At 41.1% G+C, this 21,506-nt stretch overlaps 1 long non-coding RNA gene and 1 pseudogene across 1 annotated transcript; one reads left to right on the forward strand and one right to left on the reverse strand.

Annotated features, from left to right (window-relative positions):
- Positions 1-269: 269 nt before the first annotated feature.
- LOC114049451 lies at positions 270-2,185 on the reverse strand (annotated as a pseudogene).
- Positions 2,186-7,428: 5,243 nt separating this feature from the next.
- Positions 7,429-11,164, forward strand: LOC114050120. Its single transcript, XR_003569936.1, has 2 exons — positions 7,429-7,515; positions 10,255-11,164. It is a non-coding gene; the product is annotated as an uncharacterized LOC114050120 (long non-coding RNA).
- The last annotated feature ends 10,342 nt before the right edge of the window (positions 11,165-21,506 follow it).

Here is a 21,506-nt window from a genome sequence, read left to right on the forward strand (position 1 = left end):
CTTGAATTTCTTTCTTCGTTCTATAAGCTTGTGGATAGTTTGTCTGATATTTATCAGACTGACAGCTGACTGAAAATATCATTCATTTGCTAGTGCAATGTAATAAAAATTACTGTCAATTAGGACACAAAATCTGTCCTCATAAATCCATTGTTTGAAAGATAATACAGTTCAATTTGTTTCATTACAAAGGAGTTTTTTGAGATAGAAAACTCTACAATTACTTCCTGTTTTGGAAAAAAAAAAGACTTCCTTCAAGAAGTGTTTGTTTAAAGCTTGCTAGGTTTCTGAAACAAAGAAACTAAATTTAGAACCTGCTCAGAAGCTTTGATATTCTTGGCATTTGATATTCCAGTCATGCAACACGGTTCACAGCAGTTTCTTCTAAGAAATATGGATAATTGACCATCATCCCACAGGATGAAGTAATGCCTTTGAGGCTCAAATCTGCCAACTAATTGATTTGCCACATCACTGCCTCATTCTGCAGATGAAAGTTTGCCACTGGGTTGAGGGCATAACCATGATGCTTCTCTCCATATAAGTACCACCCACAGAGTCTCATCAAAGAGGATTTTTAACCTTGACCAGTTTTTCAGATTTCACCCATTCATTGCTAGTTAAAAAGAATCTTTGAATTTTCAGTAATGGGGCCACCTAAGATATCTGAGATTTCATTATGTTTAGATATGTGAAGAGTTTATTTCTCCTAAATGAGAGTTTAGTGTTCCCAGATGCCATTTGGTGAATACAGGTATAGGTAACAGACTAAAAAAGTTTCAAGGCAAGGAAATTCCCTCTTCCGCTCTTAACAACTCATTATAAGGAAACTTCCCAACTTAACATCTTGTTGGCCTTGCTGGGTGAAATTGATAGAACAGATAATTGCAGGGATAATTTTGTTTTGGTCTTCTGCTTCAGGAGGAGAAAATTTTTTCCACTGTTGCCTGGGTATTTTTGGAAATCTCATTGGCCAATGCCACAAGCAAAACTTACCAGTGGTTCCCAGGGTGTTGAATAGTGAGGAGAAAAAATAGCATCTTCGGTATGACCTAACACTTCAGCTTCATGCCCATCTAATTTTTCACAGAATGCACACCCTCATGATCACTGATTTTCCGTAGCACTTCCCAAGGTGAGTGCCAGGTAACAGGCTCCAGTGTTTGAAATCCCGTAGAAAACCAATCTGAGAGCATTTTCTTCAGCACTCCATTCATTTCCTAGTTTAGGTGCAGACTTTGCTGCGTCTTAGCTGGGTGGGCTTGGGCAATTCAAAATCTCCGTGGCATCAGTTTTCCAGACGCATGCCGGGCTCCTCGGCCCTTTCCGGGGCCTGCGTCTTGAGCAGATTTGCTCGCAGCTGGACCAGGAAGCGCACTCGGCCCCCAAGCTTGCTGATGTCCTGGAAAAGGCTGCGGTAGCGTGGCACGAGCGCGTATGGGAGAGGGTCCTCCGCGTGGAGGACATTACGTGGGTGGGAGGCGAGGGAGACAAAGACACCCATGGCGCTGGCCCCAGGGGCCCCACCTGCTCGGTCACCAGCGCGTGTCCACGCTGAAGCCCCGCGCCAGGCGGCTCAGCAGCTCGGCGCGCTGGCTCGCGCCCTCCAAGCCGCCCTAGAAACGCACGAAGTCAACGCACTGAGACTAGGCCGAGGCTGGAGTCTTCTCCCGGAGCTCATAGAACCGGGCCTGAGACACAGTGAGGCTCAGCAATTCATCCATTGCCCACTCCAGGATCGGTCTGGGAGCTGCTGGACGTAGCGGCGCCACTGACCGTGGAGGCCCAAGCCTCAGGAGCCTCTGTGCTGTCAGATCCGGCTGGAGGACGGCTGTTCAATACTAAGTAATTTCAAGAGTCAGAGAGTTAATAATCGGAGATATAAGCAAAGACAAGTGTGTAACAGTTGGCACTGGATCTGTGCTTCAAAGGAGGCAAGGAAGTCTACAAGGCAGAGGTGAGGAGGCAGTGTATTTCAAACATTGGGGATCGCTTATACCAAGGTATAGGCCTAGGAGAGGAAACACAGTGTAAGGGGCACAGCCAGCAGGCCTGCTTGATTAGAATAGAGAAAGCAGGTACTGTAGTAATAAGGCCTGAGACCGTGGAAGACATTAAATGCCAGGCTAAAGAAGTTGTACTTTATCCTGGGAGCAAGAAGGAGCCTTTGACAGTCTTTGCCCATACTACAAAGGTCGTTTGGAATTTACAGGAACCAAAAGTCTAAAAATTCAGGATGAGGTAGATACAAGGTTCTGCTCTTCTTGCTCCTGAAGCCTGAAGGCTCAGCTCCCTGGAGAAATCATGGCAAATACTGATGTCACCAACAAGTCCTTGATCCCTAGCAGATGTGATGAAAATTATGGAATCTAAGGGACCTGCTTCATTGGGAGGGGGTATGTTTGAGTAATCTAATGTTCCCACCCTTCCCAGACTGCAGTTGATGAAAAATGGAAATGTTTTGAGTTCCCCATTCTTATGTACTTTGAAGGTCACTTCCTGTCATAAATCTGTCATCATATGATTATTACCCAACTGACATTATTCCATGCAGATTTTCTGGATCAACCAGATGGAACATTCCAGCAGAAGATTCATTTGGTTGTTCCCCCACTCAAAGGTCTGAATGAGCTGTCCCTTGGCACAGAGACTTTTAGTGGAGACTGAATTGGAGGAAGAGGAAGATGGTTTTATGAGAACACCAACGAAATAGAGAACCTTTCTACTTATAGAGAACTTAGTGAGTCTGATTTGGTAGTCTGATTTGGGGGGAGAAAATTGTTAAGTATACTGAGTAAATTTTAATATTGTATAATTTATTAACATTAATTTGTAATACACCCTTCTCTATTTAAAATTCCCACTTCTCCATTTTGGCTCTCATAGAAAAACCATTTCCAGAAGTTGGCTGAGGAATGTGGTCATATACCAGCTCCTACTTGGGCCTGGTCTGACACTCTCGATTTATCCCATGCACAAAAGCTAAGCTGAGCTAGTTCTCTCTACCAAGAGTTACCAAGAGCTACTGGTGTGACTTTGGTCCCTTCATTAGAATTTGTGGTGGCCTGGCTCATTAAAGAGAAATAAAACCAGAAAGAACTTGATCAGGGTGACCAGACTGCTAGAGGGACTCAAAACTCATGAACAAGCCTCATTTTTCACCTGACCACAGCCCCTCCCCACCACAATGATGAGAAGGAATTGGGAGCTCTTAGCCCACCTCCTCATTTAATATCCACCAATCAGGGGTTGCTTTATTCTTGTCAGAGGGAGTACCCAGTAATTTGCTATCAGGGAGACAGATCTGGATTTATACTGGTATGTCTTCATTTGTTTATACTTAAGCATCTTTTTTTACTGAGAGAGACCACTGACTATCAATTTATTGATTATTGGCTGACTTAATTAATAAACTGATTTTTAATACCAGATAACTTTGTCTCTCTGAATTTCATTCATGACAATACCAAGTTTGTCTTGGTGATACAATAGTGTCAGAGCCATAGAGTGGAAAGAACGATAAACTGGACAACAGAAGTAGATTCACATTCTGACCCTGTCAATTAAGCATGTGTGATTTGATGAAAGTCACTCATTTCTCAAGTCTTTGGTTATTTTCATCTCTAAAATGAAGGTGTTGGGCTAGATGACCTCTAAAGTCCTTTCCAGCCATAAATACATCACCCTTTACTCATGAAGTCACAGATTTTTAGAGCCAAAATGGACCTCAGTCATCATCAAGTTCAACCCCCAAATTCGAAGGGATACCCACTACACCATACTCTTCTTAAAGACCTCCAATGAGGAGGAACCTATGACTTTCTGGAGCAATCCATTCCATTTGCATGGATAGTTCTTATTGTTAGGAAATTGTTCTTGACTTCTCACTTCAGTTTGCCTCTTTGACCCTTCCACACATTCCTATTTGTTCTGCCATTCTGGGCTAAATAGACAAAATCTGATTTCCTTCCCATGCGACAGTCTAGTCTGTCTGCAAGACTGCCGATACCCACTAAAGAGAAAACTGGAAGAAAACCACTGCTTGAACCATCCATCAAAGACATCGAGTCATGATATAGTGGTGATGGGGGTTGGGGAGTCTTCAGTTATCTGTATATCTGTTTGAATTTTCTCCCTGCCACAAACAGATCAGCTAGTAACTTCATGATTTGCAGAGTGATAATTTTATCTTCCAAATGTGAAGGAACCTAATAGTGGGCATCCTGAATCTGATTCTCACTGACAAGGAGCAACTGGTTGTTAAAGTAGAAATGCTGGGAGGCAAGGAGGGAAGTGCTCACTCCTTCCTAGAGTTTGTCATAGAGAAGAATAGGAAGTCTTGTCTTAATCTGATATGGACCCTGGATTTGGTGGGAGGGAGATTTCAATAATTTCAGAGTTAAAATTGGTATAGGCTCTTATAGAATAAAATGTTTTGGGGTAAGTAAGTTCAGGAGAGATGCTAAAGAAAAAAATTCTAAAGACACATAGAGAGAAAAAATCCCAGTCAGGAGGGAAGATAAGATTTATCAAAAGATACTAGGTAATTCACCAAACCTATTAAATTTTGTAAAATAATTCTTTAGAATATGGAAGCAAGGACAGATAACAAAAGACGTGTATAAGTGTGAGGTACAATCATATAAAAATAGTGCGGGAATGCTAAAGCTCAGAATGAGCTATGGCTGCTGAAGGAATCTAAGGACCAAAAAATGGACTTAATTCCACATTTGAAGCAAAAGGATGATCAAAGAAATGATAGAATACTTTCTTGAGGTAGATGAGATGATGATAACTGACAACAGAGAGAAAAGAAGCTCAATTGACATTTTATTTTATTACTTTTGTTTTTTCTTCTGCAAAGGAAAATGACCTTTGTGCTAGATATGACAGAACAAAAGTAGCTGACAGGGAGTCAATACCCAGGATGAAGAAGGACTTATTATTAGAGTGCTTAATTGTCCTTGATGAGTTCAAGTTACCTGTCCTCAGTGAACATTATCCTTAGGTCCTGAAGGAAATGACAGATGGTGACTGCTGAGCCATCATCAATGGTATTGAGAGACTGTGAAGAAACAGTGCAATACCACGAGCCTGGAGAAGAGAAAATGTTCCCAATTTAAAAAAATTTTAATTTTGTTTGTTATATTTTAAGTTCTGAACAGTCTTCCTCCTGCCCTCCCACTCTTCATTATTTCATGTAAGTTTTTCCATGTTTTTCTAAAATCAACCAGCTCATCATTTCTTTTTTCTTTTTTTATTTCTTTTGCTAGGCAATGGGGTTAAGTGACTTGCCCAGGGTCACACAGCTAGTTAAGTGTCAAGTGTCTGAGGCTGGATTTGAATTCAGGTCCTCCTGACTCCAGGGCTGGTGCTCTAACCACTGTGCCACCTAGCTGCCCCCAGCTCTTCATTTCTTACAGCACAACAGTATTCCATCACAATCATGTACCACAACTTGTTTTGCCATTTCCCAATTGATAGGCATCCCCTCAGTTTCCAGTTCTTTGCCACCATAAAGACAGCTGCTATAAATATCTTATACCAATTTTTTTCCCAAAGGACGAGAATCAAGCCTGCAAACTAAAACCCAGTAAGCTTGACTTTGGTTCCTGGTGTAACTTTAGAACAGATCATGAAAGAGATGGTTTATGAACATCTGGAATGGGAAATTGTGATACCAGTGAACCAACATGCCTTCATCAAGATCAGGTCATGTCAGATTAACAAATTTTCCATTTTTTTTACAAGATCAAGAAACTAGTAGATGAGAAGAATTTTAGGATAAAGTTTCCATTGATTTTCTCAATGGCTCTGATAAAGCATCTCATATTCCCCTTGTAGAGAAGCTGGCAGGACATCAATTAGATGAGAATATAATCAAATAGATTAAGAACTGATTGAAGGGATGATTAGATGTCAATGGGGTAGGAGGTCTCCATTAGAGTAATACCCCAGGTCTCTGTACTTGGTCCTGGGTTACTTCAAATTTTTTTTTTTCAGAGATGTGGATAGGGTGAAGATGGTATGCTTATCCGATTTATAGATGCCACAAGGTTGGGAAGGATAGCTAATATGATAGACATCGATAGACTATTTGATTCTATTCTCTTCCATCATTTTCAGTCTTGTCAGACTCTTTATGACCCCATTTGGGGTTTTCTTGGCAAAGATACTGGAGTGGTTTGCCATTCCCTTCTCCAGCCCATTTTATAGAGGAGGGATGGAGGCAAATAGGGTTGCCCAAGGTCACATAGTAAGTATCTGAAAGTGGATTTTGAACTCAGATCCTCCAGACTCCAGGGCCAGCACTCTATACACTGTACAACCTAGCTGCCATGGAATTTGATAGGGATAAATATGAGATCTTGCACTTGGTTACCAAAAAAAAAAAATCACCTTCAAATATATGAAATGGTAGTGACATAGACAAATAGCAGGGATTCTGAAAGTGATCTGGGTGTTTGGGTGGGCTACAAGCTCAATATGAATCAGATACGAGAGTTTAAAAAATGAATGAATGAAATCTTGGACAACATGAGTCAAAGCTTCCAGGAAGTGATAATCCCACCATACTCTGCCCTTCTCAGACTTCATCTGGAATATGGTGGTTAATTTTTATTTAAGAATGTTATTGCTAATCTGGAAAATGTAGAGAGAAAGGTGGCCAGAAGGGTGAAAGGCCTAGGGTCTATGAGATACAGAACTGGTTTGAGGGTCTGGGCAAGTTTATCGTGGAGAAGAGAAGACTTAGGGGAGACATTATAGCTGATTTCCAGAAGCTGAAGTATGGTGGAGAGGAGGGTTTAGGTTTGTTCTCTTTGGCCCCATGGGCATAACGAGAAACAACACAAGAAAGTTGAAAGGAAGCAATTACAGGTTTGGTGTAAAGAAAACCTCTGTGACAATTAAATCCATCCAAAATTAGAAAGAGCTCTCCCAAAAGAGGGTGTATTCCCTTGCCTTGAAGATCTTCGAGCAGAAGTTAGAGACCATTTGATGGATACATCATTGTGGGGCTCCTTTTCATGCATGATTTGGATTATTGTAGTCTGCGATTCTGGGACACCCCCCTCAAACTAAGCTCTTGCCATGTCTGGGCACTGCTTTTCCGATCATTTTGTAATATCTTTTACTTCTAGGTCATTCACTAATAAACCTTAGGTAGTCCAGTGCTACTAGCTAGGACAAGCAATGGGTTGGATTAAATTGATTCTGTGACAAAGGAATGTGACTTCAGTCACGGCAGGGACTCCTGGATGAATTACTCACAGGTAGACGGCTACCCCAGAGAGGCTTACAAAAGAGGGAGGTTCTGGAAATGAGGGTGAGCGTGGCAAGTCATTTTTAGAATTGCAGGAGAATTACATTTTGTTGAGGAGATAACTGTGATCTCAGAGTCTAGGCCTGTCCCCACTTCCTCTGGGCGGGACTCCTCAGCCCTATAAAGGGGCTCTTACTGACACCACAGCCATCTACTGACCACTTGATTTCTCATCTGTGCTGGAGCATCTGGTGAGTCTGAGATTCTGTAGGGTTAGTCCTGGGGTTGAGATTTCTCTTACAGGCTTGAAGTCATTGTAGGCAGTTTGGTGGAGAGGAGAGAGCCCTAGCCTAGTAATCAGGATTCCTGGGGTCTGGGTTCTAGTCTCTTTGACTCCTTTGGTATTAGTTCTTTCTGTAAAAGAAGAGCATTGGACTATTGATGAATTTGAAGGTCCTTTCTACTTACACATTGTACTATGCTATGAAATAACGTATGTTGATAATTTTATATTAAATGCCTGAGATCTCATCATGGTCATTTTTGAATTTTCTTAATTGCCACTAAAATGACCGATACTGTTTAAAATGCCATTGTTGGAAATGAGGAGACCTGAATAGAAATCTTAGATGTGTTACTAAGCTAGATGACCTTGGTTGAATCACTTTTCTCCTTAGCCTCAATTTTTTTTTGGTCAGATGAAGAGTGCACTAGTAATCTCTGAAGTCTCCCTGAGCTCTGACATCAGCGTAGTCCAAGCTCCTTATTTTCTTTTTGACCTTTAAGATCCTTTCTAAAATTGTTATTCTATGCTATTTAGCATAGGGGCAGCATGCATGACTGGAATCAGGGTTAAAAGACCTGGGTTCAATCCTGACTCAGGTTTACTAACTCCATGAGTTCTGGTAAGCTACTGGACCTCAGTTTCCTCACCTGTAAAAAGGAGTTAGATTAGATGATCTCAAGGGGCAGGTAGGTGGCACAGTGAATAGAGCACCTGCCCTAGAGTCAGGAGGATCTGAGTTCAAATCTGGCCTCAGACACATAATACTCACTAGCTGTGTGACTCTGAGCAAGTCACTTAATCCCAATTACCTCACCACAAAAAAATGATTAGATGATTTCTAAAATTCTTTTAAGCTTTGTGATCACGTGAGGAGTCAGAGGGGTGGAGATCAGGAAGGGGTTTTTCAAGGGTGTTAGGATATCTTAGGGACAGGCTATTTTGGTTGGCTTTCATGTGGATGGTCTTTGAGTCCACTTTGTACAGGGAAATAAAGAGTCAGAGAAGTCTTAAGAAGGGCCTTGAACTAAAGGATGCTGTGTAACGTGTTAGAACCTTCCTTGCTCCATCCTTCTATAGAAGAATCCTATTGACTCTGTATAGCTTCTGGTACATCTTCCCTCTAGGCTTTAATCAGGGCCCAATAGTTGTGGTGATGGTGGTGATAATAGTGAAGTGGATTTATAACAAGATTATTCAGAATTTCAGTGACTTTAGTCCTTTTCCTTCAAGCTTTTACTCATACTCACAGATCATTTATAAAGCCATGGCTCATTGGCATTTATTTATAATGTTAAATCTGGAAATAATTTTCTAGTTCACTTGTTCCAGCCCATTTATTTTTCAGATGATGACACAGGCCCAGAGGAACTTCTCCCTTAGTCTAAGGTTACCTTCCATTAACTTTGTTTCTTACAAGAACCTATTTGCCTGTTGCATCCCCTATTAGAATGTGAGTTCCTTGAAGGCATGGGTAGTGGTTTTTGCCTTTCTTTGTATCCCCAGTACTTAATTGGACCATGCACGGTAAATCGTAATTGCTTACTCAATACTTGTTGATTGATTGATTGACCCAGATTCATGTCTTCTAACTTCCAAACCATCATTTCTTCCTCTATTCCTAGTGTAACACCTTCATTTTGTAGATGAGGAAACAGACAACCAGATATTTAGAGTAACGCAAGGGTCACATAACTCCTTGTTATGTGGTATATGTTGCCATCATGGGCCCAGGGTTTCTAAAGTGTCTGGAAAATGAACTGAAGAAAGAGAGAATTAGCTCCAGAGACCATTGAGTAGATAAGTAGTTGAAGTAGAAGTTAGGGGAAACCTGTAATCAGGACAACAATAATAAAAAAAAAAATCTTTCAAATATCCACAATATCCTTGACCTAAAGACTCCCTCCAACCTCTCCATGCCTTAGACCATGGTTTTTATGAGTTGCTATGGCCTCCACAATTTATCACCCATTGATCAAGCTAATTTTAACTTAGCTTTAAATCGTGTATTGCTTGTTCTGAAATCGAATCCTTTCCAGTTAGAAAGGGCCTGGTAGAGCTTATACTCCACTCCCTTAGGCTCTGAGACCCCAGGGTCACTGTTCTGTTGTGATGAGATGTTGGAAGAATGAGTGGAGGAATTATAGCAACAGCTCATATTGATAAATCTTTTTACGGTTTATAGGGAGCTTTCCTCATATAATAGAGTAAGCGTGCGAATAGAATATTCTTCTTTGGTCTATTTTAGTGATGGGAAAAGGAGCACTTTGGTGGCACAATGGATAGAGTACCAGGCCTGGAATCAGGAAGACTGGGCAAGTCACTTAACCTTGTTTGACTCAATTTCCTCATCTGTAAAATGAGCTGGAGAAGGAAATAGCAAACCACTCCAATATCTCTGCCAAGAAACCCAAAATGAGGTCACGATAAGTTGGACACAGCTAAAATGACTGAACAACAACAAGAAATGGAAAAAAGTCTCATAGAGTTTAAATGATTTGCATAAGATCACAGAGCTAAAGAATGTTTCACCTAGAATTCTTCACCCAGAAGTCAACTTCTCTCACTCCCAGTCTACTGGTCATTTTGTTACCCCTAAATCTAGCCCAAGAAACTTTTAGAATCATGACATAGCTCATTAGGAAGTCTCAGGCCTTCCTAGTCTTAGAATTTCCTGCCTGCAAACAGTATCTTACGTTTCTTTCAGATACACGGAGATCCAGGAAAGATGTCCTACCAGAATCAGCAGCAGTGCAAACAGCCTTGCCAGCTACCTCCCAATTGGCTACAGCCTTGCCAGCCCAAGTGTCCAAAGCCATGCCTTCTGAGGTGCCCTGAACCATGCCCTCCTAGGTGCTTAGAGCCATGCCTCCCTTGGTGCTCAGAACCATGCCCTCCTCAATGCCCAGAGCCATGCCCTCCTCAATGCCCAGAGCCAGGCCCTCTTCAATGCCCAGAGCCAGGCCCTCCTCAGTGCTCAGAGCCATGTCCTCCTAGGTGCCCTGAACCATGCCCTCCTAGGTGCCTAGAGCCATGCCCTGCTAGGTACCCTGAACCATACTCTCCCAGGTGCCCTGAGCTATGCCCTCCTAGGTGTCCTGAGCCATGCTCATCACAGCAGTGCCAACAGAAATATCCCTCATGCCCTTCCCTCTGCCAGCAGCAATGCCCAGGCAAGAGGAAGTAGCAGTGCTAGATGCTAGCAGAACCATGAAACTAGGAGCTTGAGCATCCCTATGGAGGCTTGGGCTCCTTACCCTCTCTCTGCTTCTCCATACCTCTCTACCCTTCATTTGCCCTGGATGGGATGAAATCCCTGGGAGAAACACCTTTGTTCCTGGAGCTGCAGTCCTTTCAGATACAAGATCTCCAACCATCTCCCATCTCCCACATCCATTTCCACACCTCCTGGATGAAAGACAGCAGAGAAAGCACTAAGCACTCCATGGCAGGCTTCCTGGCACCTCAATGGAAGAACACCCCTGCGAAGCCAGACTCCTCCTCGAGCTTTCCTCTGTGCATCACTGAGTGGTGATTTCCATCCCTCAGGATATAACTCTCCTTCTACCACTTTCCACCAATCCAAATAAAGCCTCTGTTTCATGCTGAGACCCGAATTGTTGTTTTTCTCCTCCATTTTCAGCCCTTACCTCCAATTTGTCAGGCATCAGCTCTTTCCAGTGGATGTTTTCCATCCATTTTTCACAGATCTTGACTCTATCATTGAGGAACAACAGAATGAGTTCACTTTTGTATCATACTTCTTAACTTCTAAAGTGCTTTATTTTCCCTATTTTCTCATTTATTTTTTCCTGAAAAAGACTCTCTGAGATGAGCAGGGCTAGGATTATCATCTTCATTTGTCTGAGGAGAAAACTGAGGCACTATGGGGTGATATGACTTACTCAAGGTCACACAATGGAGAAGCTATTGACTTGGTATGCAAATCCTTGTCCTTTTTCTCTATGCCAGTGATTTTTTTTTCTTAACACTCTCTTTACTACGAATTGAGCTTGGTTTGACACATCGTTCTTGAGTAGTTATGCCAAAGAGTCTTTCTTCATTCATGTCTTACATAGAAAATGGTTATAGGTAGGAGTTATTAAGGCTATAATAATGGTTTCCTAACTTGTGTGATCATAGGACTTAAAGCTGGGAGGGGGGAAGGGAATAAATATTTATATAGTGCCTACAATGTGCTAGGCATCATACTAAGCACTTTATAAAGTGCTTTGATTTGATTTGATCTTCACAATAACCCTAATATAACCCTGAAGGGTAGGGGCTATTACTCCCATTTTACAGATGAAGAAACTGAGGCAAACCCAAGTAAAATGACTTGCCCAGGCTCACACAGTAAGTATCTAAGGCCTAATCCAAACTCAGGTCTTTATGACTCCAGGCCCAGCACTTCCCAGCACTGGTCCAGCACTGGCCCAGAAGCCAGGTCTTCTGATTACAAAGGCAGGATTCCTTTCACCATTCCATATGGCCTTCTTTATTTCTAGGGATCCTCCTTCCATTATCCTCTTTATCTTTTAGTTGTTGCCAGCACCAAAAAGATACTGGGATCTCCAGGACCTCTTTTCCCCTGTGGAATTCCTGTGACTCAAAACTTTGACAGGAGAGAGGGAGAGAAGAGAGGATTCCACTAGGGGGAGAAAGCTGGCTCACCCCGCTGTTCTGCCCTTTACTTCCCTCCTTCGTTGCCTCCAAGCTGTTCAATCCTTTGTATTTCTAGTTTCCTTGCATACCGGACAGCTCCTGGGAGGGAAGACAAAGACAGAGAGAGACAAGAGACAGAGAGACAGAGAGAGATGGACCCCTTTGGCCGTCTGATAAAGTCTCTAATAACCACAGTTAATGTTTTAAAATGCATAAAACAAAGTTCTTTGGATTACAAAGGAAACCAATTATATTGAAATAATTACCAAAATATATATTTTTAAAGTTTATAGACCACAGGTTAAAATTTTCTATCCTAATCCAAACCCCTTATCTAACAGATGAAAAAGCATAAGGCCAGTGAGGTGAGTAGAAAGACCTATTTAAAATTACATAACTAGGAAGTGCCAGATTCAAACCCAAATCTTTTGTTTCTCAGTTCTGTACTCACTCCAGAAATTCTCACCCCAGCTTCTAAACAAATCAAGAAGAAACCCTGTTTTCCCGTTAAGTTTTCTCTTCTTTTCCTTTCTCTTTTCTTTTTTTTTCCTTCACCTCCCTCCCCCTCCCCTTCTCTCTCTCTCTTCTCATACACACACACACACACACACATGCACACAAACACACACACCTTAAATAAGTATCACTGATAATGACTATACAATTTATTAAAAGGCAAACAAAGACATATTTGAATACTTCAGCAATGGATTACCTGTAAGAAAAATCACAGCCAGTCACCTCTAACAATTATCTACAACCACTGACTCCTCCACAAACACTGGAAACATACATACCCCATTTACAAAAACTTTGGGAACCAGGGTCACCTCTGATCCATGAGGAGGCATTGAAGGGGCAGCTAGGTGGCACAGTGGATAGAGCACTGGCCCTGAAGTCAGGAGGACCTGAGTTCAAATCCAGCCTCAGACTGAACACTTGACACTTACTAGCTGTGTGACCCTGGGCAAGTCACTTAACCCCAATTACCTAAAACAAAAAAAAAACAAAAAACAAAAATGAAAAGTTTCTTGTAGAAGGTGGAATAATAGCTGAGATTTGTAGGAAGCCAGGAAAGTCAGAGGTAGGGATGAGGAGAAAGGGCATTCCAGGCATGGGGAACAGCCAGTGAGAATATTCAGAGTAGGGACATGGAGGAACAGCAAAGAGGCCAATGTTACTAGATCGCAGAGTACATAGGGGAGAAAGACCATAAGGCATAAGAAGACTGGAGAGATAGGAGGGGGTCAGGTTATACAGGGCTTTGAAGGCCAAGCTAAGGATTTTATATTTGGTCCTGAAGGTGATACACAGCTACTGGAGTTTATTGGAAGGGAGGTGGGGGATATGACATAATCCGACCTATGTTTTAGGAAGATCAGTTTGAGAGCTGAGTAGAGGATGACCTGGAGTAGGGAGAGACTTGAGGGACAGAGTAGCGTGGCAGTAGTATAAGAAGAGAGAAAGGGGTATAGAGTAAAGATGGCATAAAGGTCAAATCAACAGGACTTGGTTAAAAAGAATAGATATGAACAGTGAAAGAGAGTTGAAAGGTTGAGATGACACATAGGTTCAGAGCCTGGGTGACTGGGGATGGTACTGGTGCCCTTCATGGTAATAGAGAAGTTAGGAAGGGGAAAGGATTTTCAAAGAAACCTGAATTCAATTTTGGATATGTTGAGTTTAAGCTGTGTAAGGGAAATCCAGTTTGAGATCTGTAACTATAAGTCAGGGTAAAGGTTAGGGCTAGATAGATAGATCTGGCAATCATCAATAGAGGGATATAATTAAAAAATAGAAGGCCCAGGAGAGATCCTTGAGAGTTACCAGTGGTGAGTGGGCGTAATCTAGAAGAAGATCCAAAACAGTTTGGAGTGAAAGGTTTGGAAAAGGCTCTCTGATGAGCGGGATAGTGAATTGGTTAGGAAGTTGTAAGAGGGATACTTCAATGGAGTGGGGGCTCAGTTGAGATTATGTAACATAAATTCGTAGTGGACCTGTCATCATGGATTCATAATTTTCACATGCTAGGCATCCGAATGCTCATAGAACACAACCCTGCCAGGCCCTGCTCATGCTTGCTGGGAGGTCAAACTTCTGTATGTCTTTAGGAAATAGAAACACCATTTGCTAAAAGACTGGGTAGTTAAGGCCTGCAAGACCAGGCCCCCAAAAAACCTACAACTTTCTAACCACCTGCCTTCACCGTTACTATTTGCTGAATTCTGTTTAGAATTCAGTAGAATGTGAGCTCTCTGAAGACAGGGACCTTTTATGCCTTCCCTTGTTCTGCACTGTATCTGTCATAAAGGAAGTGCTCAATAAATAAATTCCTGTTAACTAAATGCATTCCCCAATGGTTAGCATACTTCCACTCCTTATTTTCCCCATCCTAATGGGACTGAACCCCAAACTGCTAAATGACAAATGTCCCTCCCCAACCCCAGCTGTCTGCTTCCTCATTCCTATCCATCTTAATCCTACTCCACCAATGTTCCTTTCTAGATTTCACCATCCTTTCCCACTGTACCAGGAGAGCTTGTTAACCTACTTTATGTCATAGACATAGTTAGTGAAGCCTATGGCCTCCTTTATTTTTTTTTTAACTTTTTAAAAAATATTTTTTATTTTTCCCCCAATTACATGTTTTTTGATCTTTTTTCATTGTATTTGAATCTATTTTAAACTTAAACACAAAAAAACATTGCCATGTACACACCAGAACATGAGAGGATTCAATATAAAGTAATACATTTCCATTTCAAGAAAACCTCTATAATAAATACTACACATTATTTTCAAAGCTGTCCATCTTTTCTTTGTTTCCTTGTATGTTTTCCTTTGTCCTCTGCTGTGCATTTTTTACTTTTTTCCCCCTTCTTCCCCCCTACCCCAAGAAAGCTACAGTTAAGCGCAGATACACATGCATATATATATATGTATATATATATATACACACACATATATACATGTACATACACATATATACGCATATACATAAGACCACATTATGCTTATTTCTACTTGTCATCTTCCTCTCTGTAGGTGGATAGCATCTTCCTTTATAAGTCCAAGTCTTTCCACATACCATATTTTTATTTTTGATATTGATATTTATTTTGCTTCCTTTGAATATTTGATTTATTTGATTTATTTTGCTTCCTGTGATCCTCTCTACCTTTTGTTTATTCATATATTCTTCCTTAATCCATAGTAAAACTTTCCATGCTCCCTTAATTTGTGTATGATATCACCCTTATGTCTAAATCATCATGTACCCATTTTGATATTATATTGGTATATAGTATGAGATGTTGGTCTATATCTAGTCTCTGCCAAACTGCTTGAGGATCTAGTTTCAAATCCCTGGCCTAAAACTAGCCATATGCCCTTGGATAAATCACTTTCTCTATCTCGGCCTCAGTTTCCTCCCCTGAAAAATAAAAGGATTGTACCAGATTATTTATAAGGTCGCTGTTATTGCTAAATCTTATGCTACTACAGTAAAGGTACAAAATGCAGTGAAACAAGGTGAAAGATTCTTTGGAAAAGAATAATGGAAGAAATGTGGAGCTAGTTGGTGGAGGGCTTTGAAGGCCAGTTGCTTCTCACTTAAGAGGCTATAGGTAGGAACTGCAGGTTCTTAAGTGTAGATAGGTATAGGCAAAGTTGTCCTGGAGGAGATTGATTCTCTTGTTATGAATGAAATTTGGTTACCACTTTGTCACAAAGTGAAGTATTTGGAATATTTAACTGAACCAATAACTTACCAATTGGACCCATTCACATTGGTTGAACAAAGATTGTGGGGGGTGGAGAATGAAGAACCAGCAGGGTGGAATGTGTAAATGATGACCAGTGTGAAGATGTGTCCAGAAGAGGGAGATCAGACTTCCAGATGTCCATAGCAAAATTGGAAAAGTGACCAGACATTAAATCAGAAACAGATGCTCTGTAGGTATAAGCATGGTCCTGTGTGTGGATAAGGGTGGTGAGAAAAGCATGCAACAGATTCAACATATGGACTGAGGGAGTTGGACAGATGGCCAAGAAGACAGAATGGGCAGAAGATGGTCTTGGGGTCCTAATGGGAGGACAGGCCATGGACTCTGACTCATCATTGTGGTGCTATGGCCATGAATATATATGCTCTGTCAATGAACCTAGTATGTCATCAAGGTGACAGGGCAATAGAGCTGGGTGACCTGAAGCAAGAGCAAGGTTTTGAAGCTGGAGCACTTGGGGTCAGGTCCAAGTTCAGCTTCTCCTTGGTTAGGAAAGACAAATCAGAGACTGGGAGAAGTTGGTTAATGGCAGGGTCAAGAGGAGAAGCTTGGCCAGGTGACTAAAAATCTAGGAACCTCAATTTCCTCATCTCTAAAATCAAGACAATAATACAAATATACTCTGCCTCAAAACATTGTCTGGAGAGCAGTGCCTTGTAAGCCTTAAATGACCTTATCTATAAATATGTGCTGTTGTTAGTAAGTAGAGAGCAGTAGGCAGGTAGGAAAGAAGGATAGTTTCTGTTGGGTGGGGCATTTACTATGGTATTCTTCCTCTAGACTCTAGAGTCTAGAGTTATATGTAGAGCTAGGAAGGAGCTGAGAAGAGCAAAGAAATGATGAAAGGGATGGAAACAAGGACCTCTGAAAGGAAGGAAAAAAATGAAAAAGGATACGGTGTAATGTGTGCCAAGAATGAGGGGGCCAAAGTTTGCAGCTTTGCCCAGGCATGTTGGGGGTTGGGACATGGGGGTAGAAGGAGCAGAGGATGGGACAGGGGAATAGTTAGTGATGGGGTGGTGAGGCTATGTAGAACATGGATAAAGAAGCCCAGAGGAGTCTGCCAATTTGTTCCAGCACTTTAGAATAGGGGCTTTAGAAGGTGAAGGAAGAGTACTAAAGGTGGAGAATGATTATGACTCTGAGCATTCCAAATGAATGAAAATGCATTTAAGCATTTAATATATGCAAAACTGTCCCAAGCACTGGGAAAACAAGATGATTTTGCTGTAAAGGAGCTTATATTTGGACGGAGGTGGGGGTGGGGGGAGTGGTTGTAGAGGAGACAACACGTAGAGAAGGTTTCAGGGGCAAGTCAGATGAAAGGATCCCATAGTCCTTAAGGTGCAGTAGTAAAGCAGATGGTAATGCCTGCTGTTCAATGTCATTTTCAATGATGAAATTATACAATTTTATGATGTTGACCCACTTGACAACGCCAAGACTCTTTGGTAGCTGTGGTTGTAGTACCTGCAGAAGCAGTTACCAGTTCACATTTCCATGGAGGTTGCTTCCTGGAATGACCTGGGTTCAAATTCTACCTCAAACACTTTCTAGCTGTATGATCCTGAACAAGTCAGTTAAGCTCTCTTAACCTCAGTTTCCCTAGACATAAAACAAAGAGATTAGACCTTAAGGCTCCTTGAGATTTGCAACATACTTTGATCCTCACAACTCCATGAGCAAGGTAATGTAATTTTCAGTATTCAATTATACTGGACTTTGAAAGATGAGGAAATGAAGATTACATTGTACATTGTTGGGAAGTCCAGCATGCATACACGGAAATATGTGTGTGCAATGACTTGTTTACAATACAATACATAGAGATTGAGTGACTTACCCAATATTATACAGCTGATAAATGTCGGGGCCAGGACTTGAAGCTCAGTTTTTATTGAACTGAGAACTAGTATTTCTATAATGGCACACTACACTGCCTCCCCTGCAGCCTTTTAGTATTTTTTTTTTCTAGACCATCCACTGCAAACCCATATTCCCTCCTTGCCTCCCTCCCTGTGCCCCCAGCTGGACAAGGAGGTGCATTTGGCATCAAATAAGGGCAGGTGGCAGGGAGGGACTCCTAGGGCTGAAATGCCTACAGGCAAGCAGCTGCCCCAGTGAGTTTTGCAAAAGAGCGAGGTTCTGGTAATGAGGCAAATAGTTGCAGAATTGCCTGTGGATTGCATTTTTACTAGAAGATAATTGCTGTAGCACAGACCAAGGCTGTTCCTGCTGTTCTTGCTTTGGAATCTCTAAATTGTGTATAAGGGATCCTGGACGAGGATCTATATCCTGTCCTAGGTTCTTGGAACTTCCCACTTACTGGGATTGCCAAGACTCATAGCCATAGCTGTTGTGGTTGTTCAGTCATGTCTGTCTCTTCATGACCCTGTGGACCACGATGTCCGTGGAATTTTCTTGGCAGAGATACTGGAGTGGTTTATCATTTCCTTCTCCAATGGATTAAAGCAAACAGAGGTTAAGTGCTCTACCCAGGGTCACACAGTTAGTAAGTGTCTGAGGCTGAATTTGAATTCAGTTCTTCCTGACTCCAGGCCCAGCATTCTATTCTCAATTCACCTAACTGCCTATAACTATAATTATAAGGTAGAAATGGGGACTTTGGCCCAGGGTACTAAGATTTAAAGGGGCACCAATGGCACCCTCAGTCTTTCAATAAACATCTGTGCTTAGGACCTATTTCTCAAGAGTAGTTAATCAAAGTGGAAAACTACCAGGTACAGCTTCTTCACCCCAGTAGCTGACCCAGTAGGAACTGCCCCAGTAGTTTCCATGGAGCTCCTTTCCAGTCCCACCCCATGCTGTTTTACTGTCTTAAATGATGACTTCCTTAACAACTTCAACTTTCTACTATCCCACTACTCCAACAACAGAATTGAATTCAAAGGGTGTATGTGTGTCTGTGTGTGTGTGTCTGTATGTGTGTATTTGGTGCTTGCCACAGAATCAGATTTTGCTAGTTATGGGTCTAGCTTACAGAGGTTCCCAAAATGGGCAATACTGCCCCCTGGGGAGCATTGGAACAATTCAGAGGAGCTATAGTAGCCTCACATGCAATTGGGGGGCATTGAATAAAAATAAGGGGGCAGGGGAAGCATAAGGAAAGAAGAGAAGATAAGAAAATTTTGAAAAACCATTCTGTACATGTTTCATCTGTTGTGTAACAGAGTCAGAGTCATAGTGACTACATTATTTTCCAAATAAACACACAAAATGCATGTTATTACTGATTAGTGGCGAAGTCCACTAATAGGTCTTAACAAGCAAATGTTGGCGGGTGAGCATGTTGTACATTGTCGAAAAGTCCAGCATGCATCCGCAGGAATGTGTGTGTATAATGAATTGTTTACAATAAAATACTATACAGTTACATGATGGAATACTGCATCATTAAAATTTCAATGCAAGAAAAAAATCACAAATTTACAATAAATTACTAAATTTAAGATGCATCTTTTTTTAATTATTTTTTTGAAATGATGCAAATTTTTTTAAAAAAAGATGTTAAAGGGTTAAAGAAAATAGATTTCCAGGGGAGCATTGAGTAATTTTTTTTTTGAAAAGGGGGTGGTAGGCCAAATACATTTGGGAACCTTTGGTAGCATAAGTCAGCTTACATGGGTCCAACTCAACATAAATTAATGGTTCCTTAAAACAAAGCCTACCAGCTACTTCTATATAATCCTCCTCAGGGCTAGAAGAAAGTCCTTAGGCTTCCTACCTCTGATTAGTCATTTGAAACCTGCTGTGGGAAAACAAATTGTAGTGACCTTCTTGTCCTCTCTGCTTCTCACCCTGCCATGCTAAGGATCAAGAAAGCACAGCTAGGTGGCACCATAGTGCACAGAACACCAGGTCTGGAGTCAAGAAGACTCATCTTCCTGAGTTCAAATGTGACTTCAGACACTTACTAGCTGTGTGACCTTGGGCAAGTCACTGAATTTCCCTCCATTTCTTCATCTGTAAAACGAGCTGGAGAAAGAAATGGCAAACCACTCCAGTACCTTTGCCAAGAAAACCCCAAACAGGGTCACGAAGAGTTGGACACAACTGAAAACAACTCAGCAACAACCATCAATAGAGGGAGTGGTATAACCTAACTTGAGGAGTAGAGATGTGTTACAAATAAGGTCCAGGAGAGTAGGATGTCAGTGGAACCTGATGCCCCCATAACCTCTTGCTGGCGTAAATGTGCTCTGTAATGGGCTAGCTGAGAGCATTTAGAGATCCCTGGCAGGGACAAGACAGTTGAGACAGGGAAAAGTACTAACCTTTATGAGTTTCTGTCCACATTCAATTCTGAGTTCTGAATACCAGAGCTGAACTAAGTTTCTAAAGCCATAGCTTTTGCATCTCTGTTTGATGACCAGTTCTGATAGATGTGTGATTTAAGCATCAAGTGGGTATTCCTTTACCTGTTTGAAGGGCATCAATTATGGGGAACTGAAGTAGCTCAAATTATGCATTTCCTAGAAATTCTAGGCTTGAAGTAGCTTTAGCATTATCTGGGAATTTTAGTGGTCTAGAAAATAGTGGACTTTTTAAAATGCCTTTTTCTATAATTGTCAATTTACTGTGTGAAATGAAATCAGTATTGTTTTTATTTGTATTTTTCTTATTATTGGTGAACTAGAGCAATCTTTAATTGTTAATAGTTTGTTGTTGTCAATAAATGCTTCTTTTGAAAACTATTTGTTCCCTTAACTAGTTATTTATTTGGGTAATAGCCTTTGGACTTATATACTTATAATTCCCTATATAGCTCAGATATTAGGGCTATATCAGAGATACTTGATGCAAAGAATGTTTTTTTTAACCTAGAAGCATTGATTTTGTTTATGCAAAAGCTTTTCAATTTTATGTAGTCAGAATTGCTTATTTTATATTTTGTGATTGTGTCTATCTTGTGTTAAGTATTCTGATACAACTAAAGTAGTGAAAGGTACATCCTTCCATTTTCTTCCATTCCCCCCCAAAAAATGAAATATTACATTTATGTCAACTATCTATTTGGAAGTTGTTTTGGTTTTTGGTGTAAATGGATGAACCTACCCTATTTTTGGCCACAACTGCTTTCCAGTTTTTCCCAGCTATAAACTATTAACTTTTTTAAAATTAATTTACTTTTAGTTTTCAACAGTCACTTCCATAAGCTTTTGAGTTTAAAATTTTCTCCCCCTCCCTGTTCGCTTCCTTCCCCAAAATGGCATGCAATCTGATATAGGCTTTACATATACATTCCTATTAAACATATTTTCACATTAGTCATGTGGTAAAGAAGAATTAGAACCAATAGGAGGAACCACAAGAAAGAAGAAACAAAACAAAACAAAACAGAAGGAAAAAAAGACCAAATAGTATGCTTCGATCTACTTTCAAACTCCATAGTTCTTTCTCTGGGTGTGGATAGCACTTTCCATCATGAGACTTTTGGAGATACCTTAGATCCTTGCATTGCTGAGAAGATCTAAGTCTGTCAAAGTTA

This window comes from Vombatus ursinus, unplaced genomic scaffold, assembly GCF_900497805.2.
Source record: "Vombatus ursinus unplaced genomic scaffold, bare-nosed wombat genome assembly UNPS02014798.1, whole genome shotgun sequence".
NCBI classification, from domain to species: domain Eukaryota; kingdom Metazoa; phylum Chordata; class Mammalia; order Diprotodontia; family Vombatidae; genus Vombatus; species Vombatus ursinus.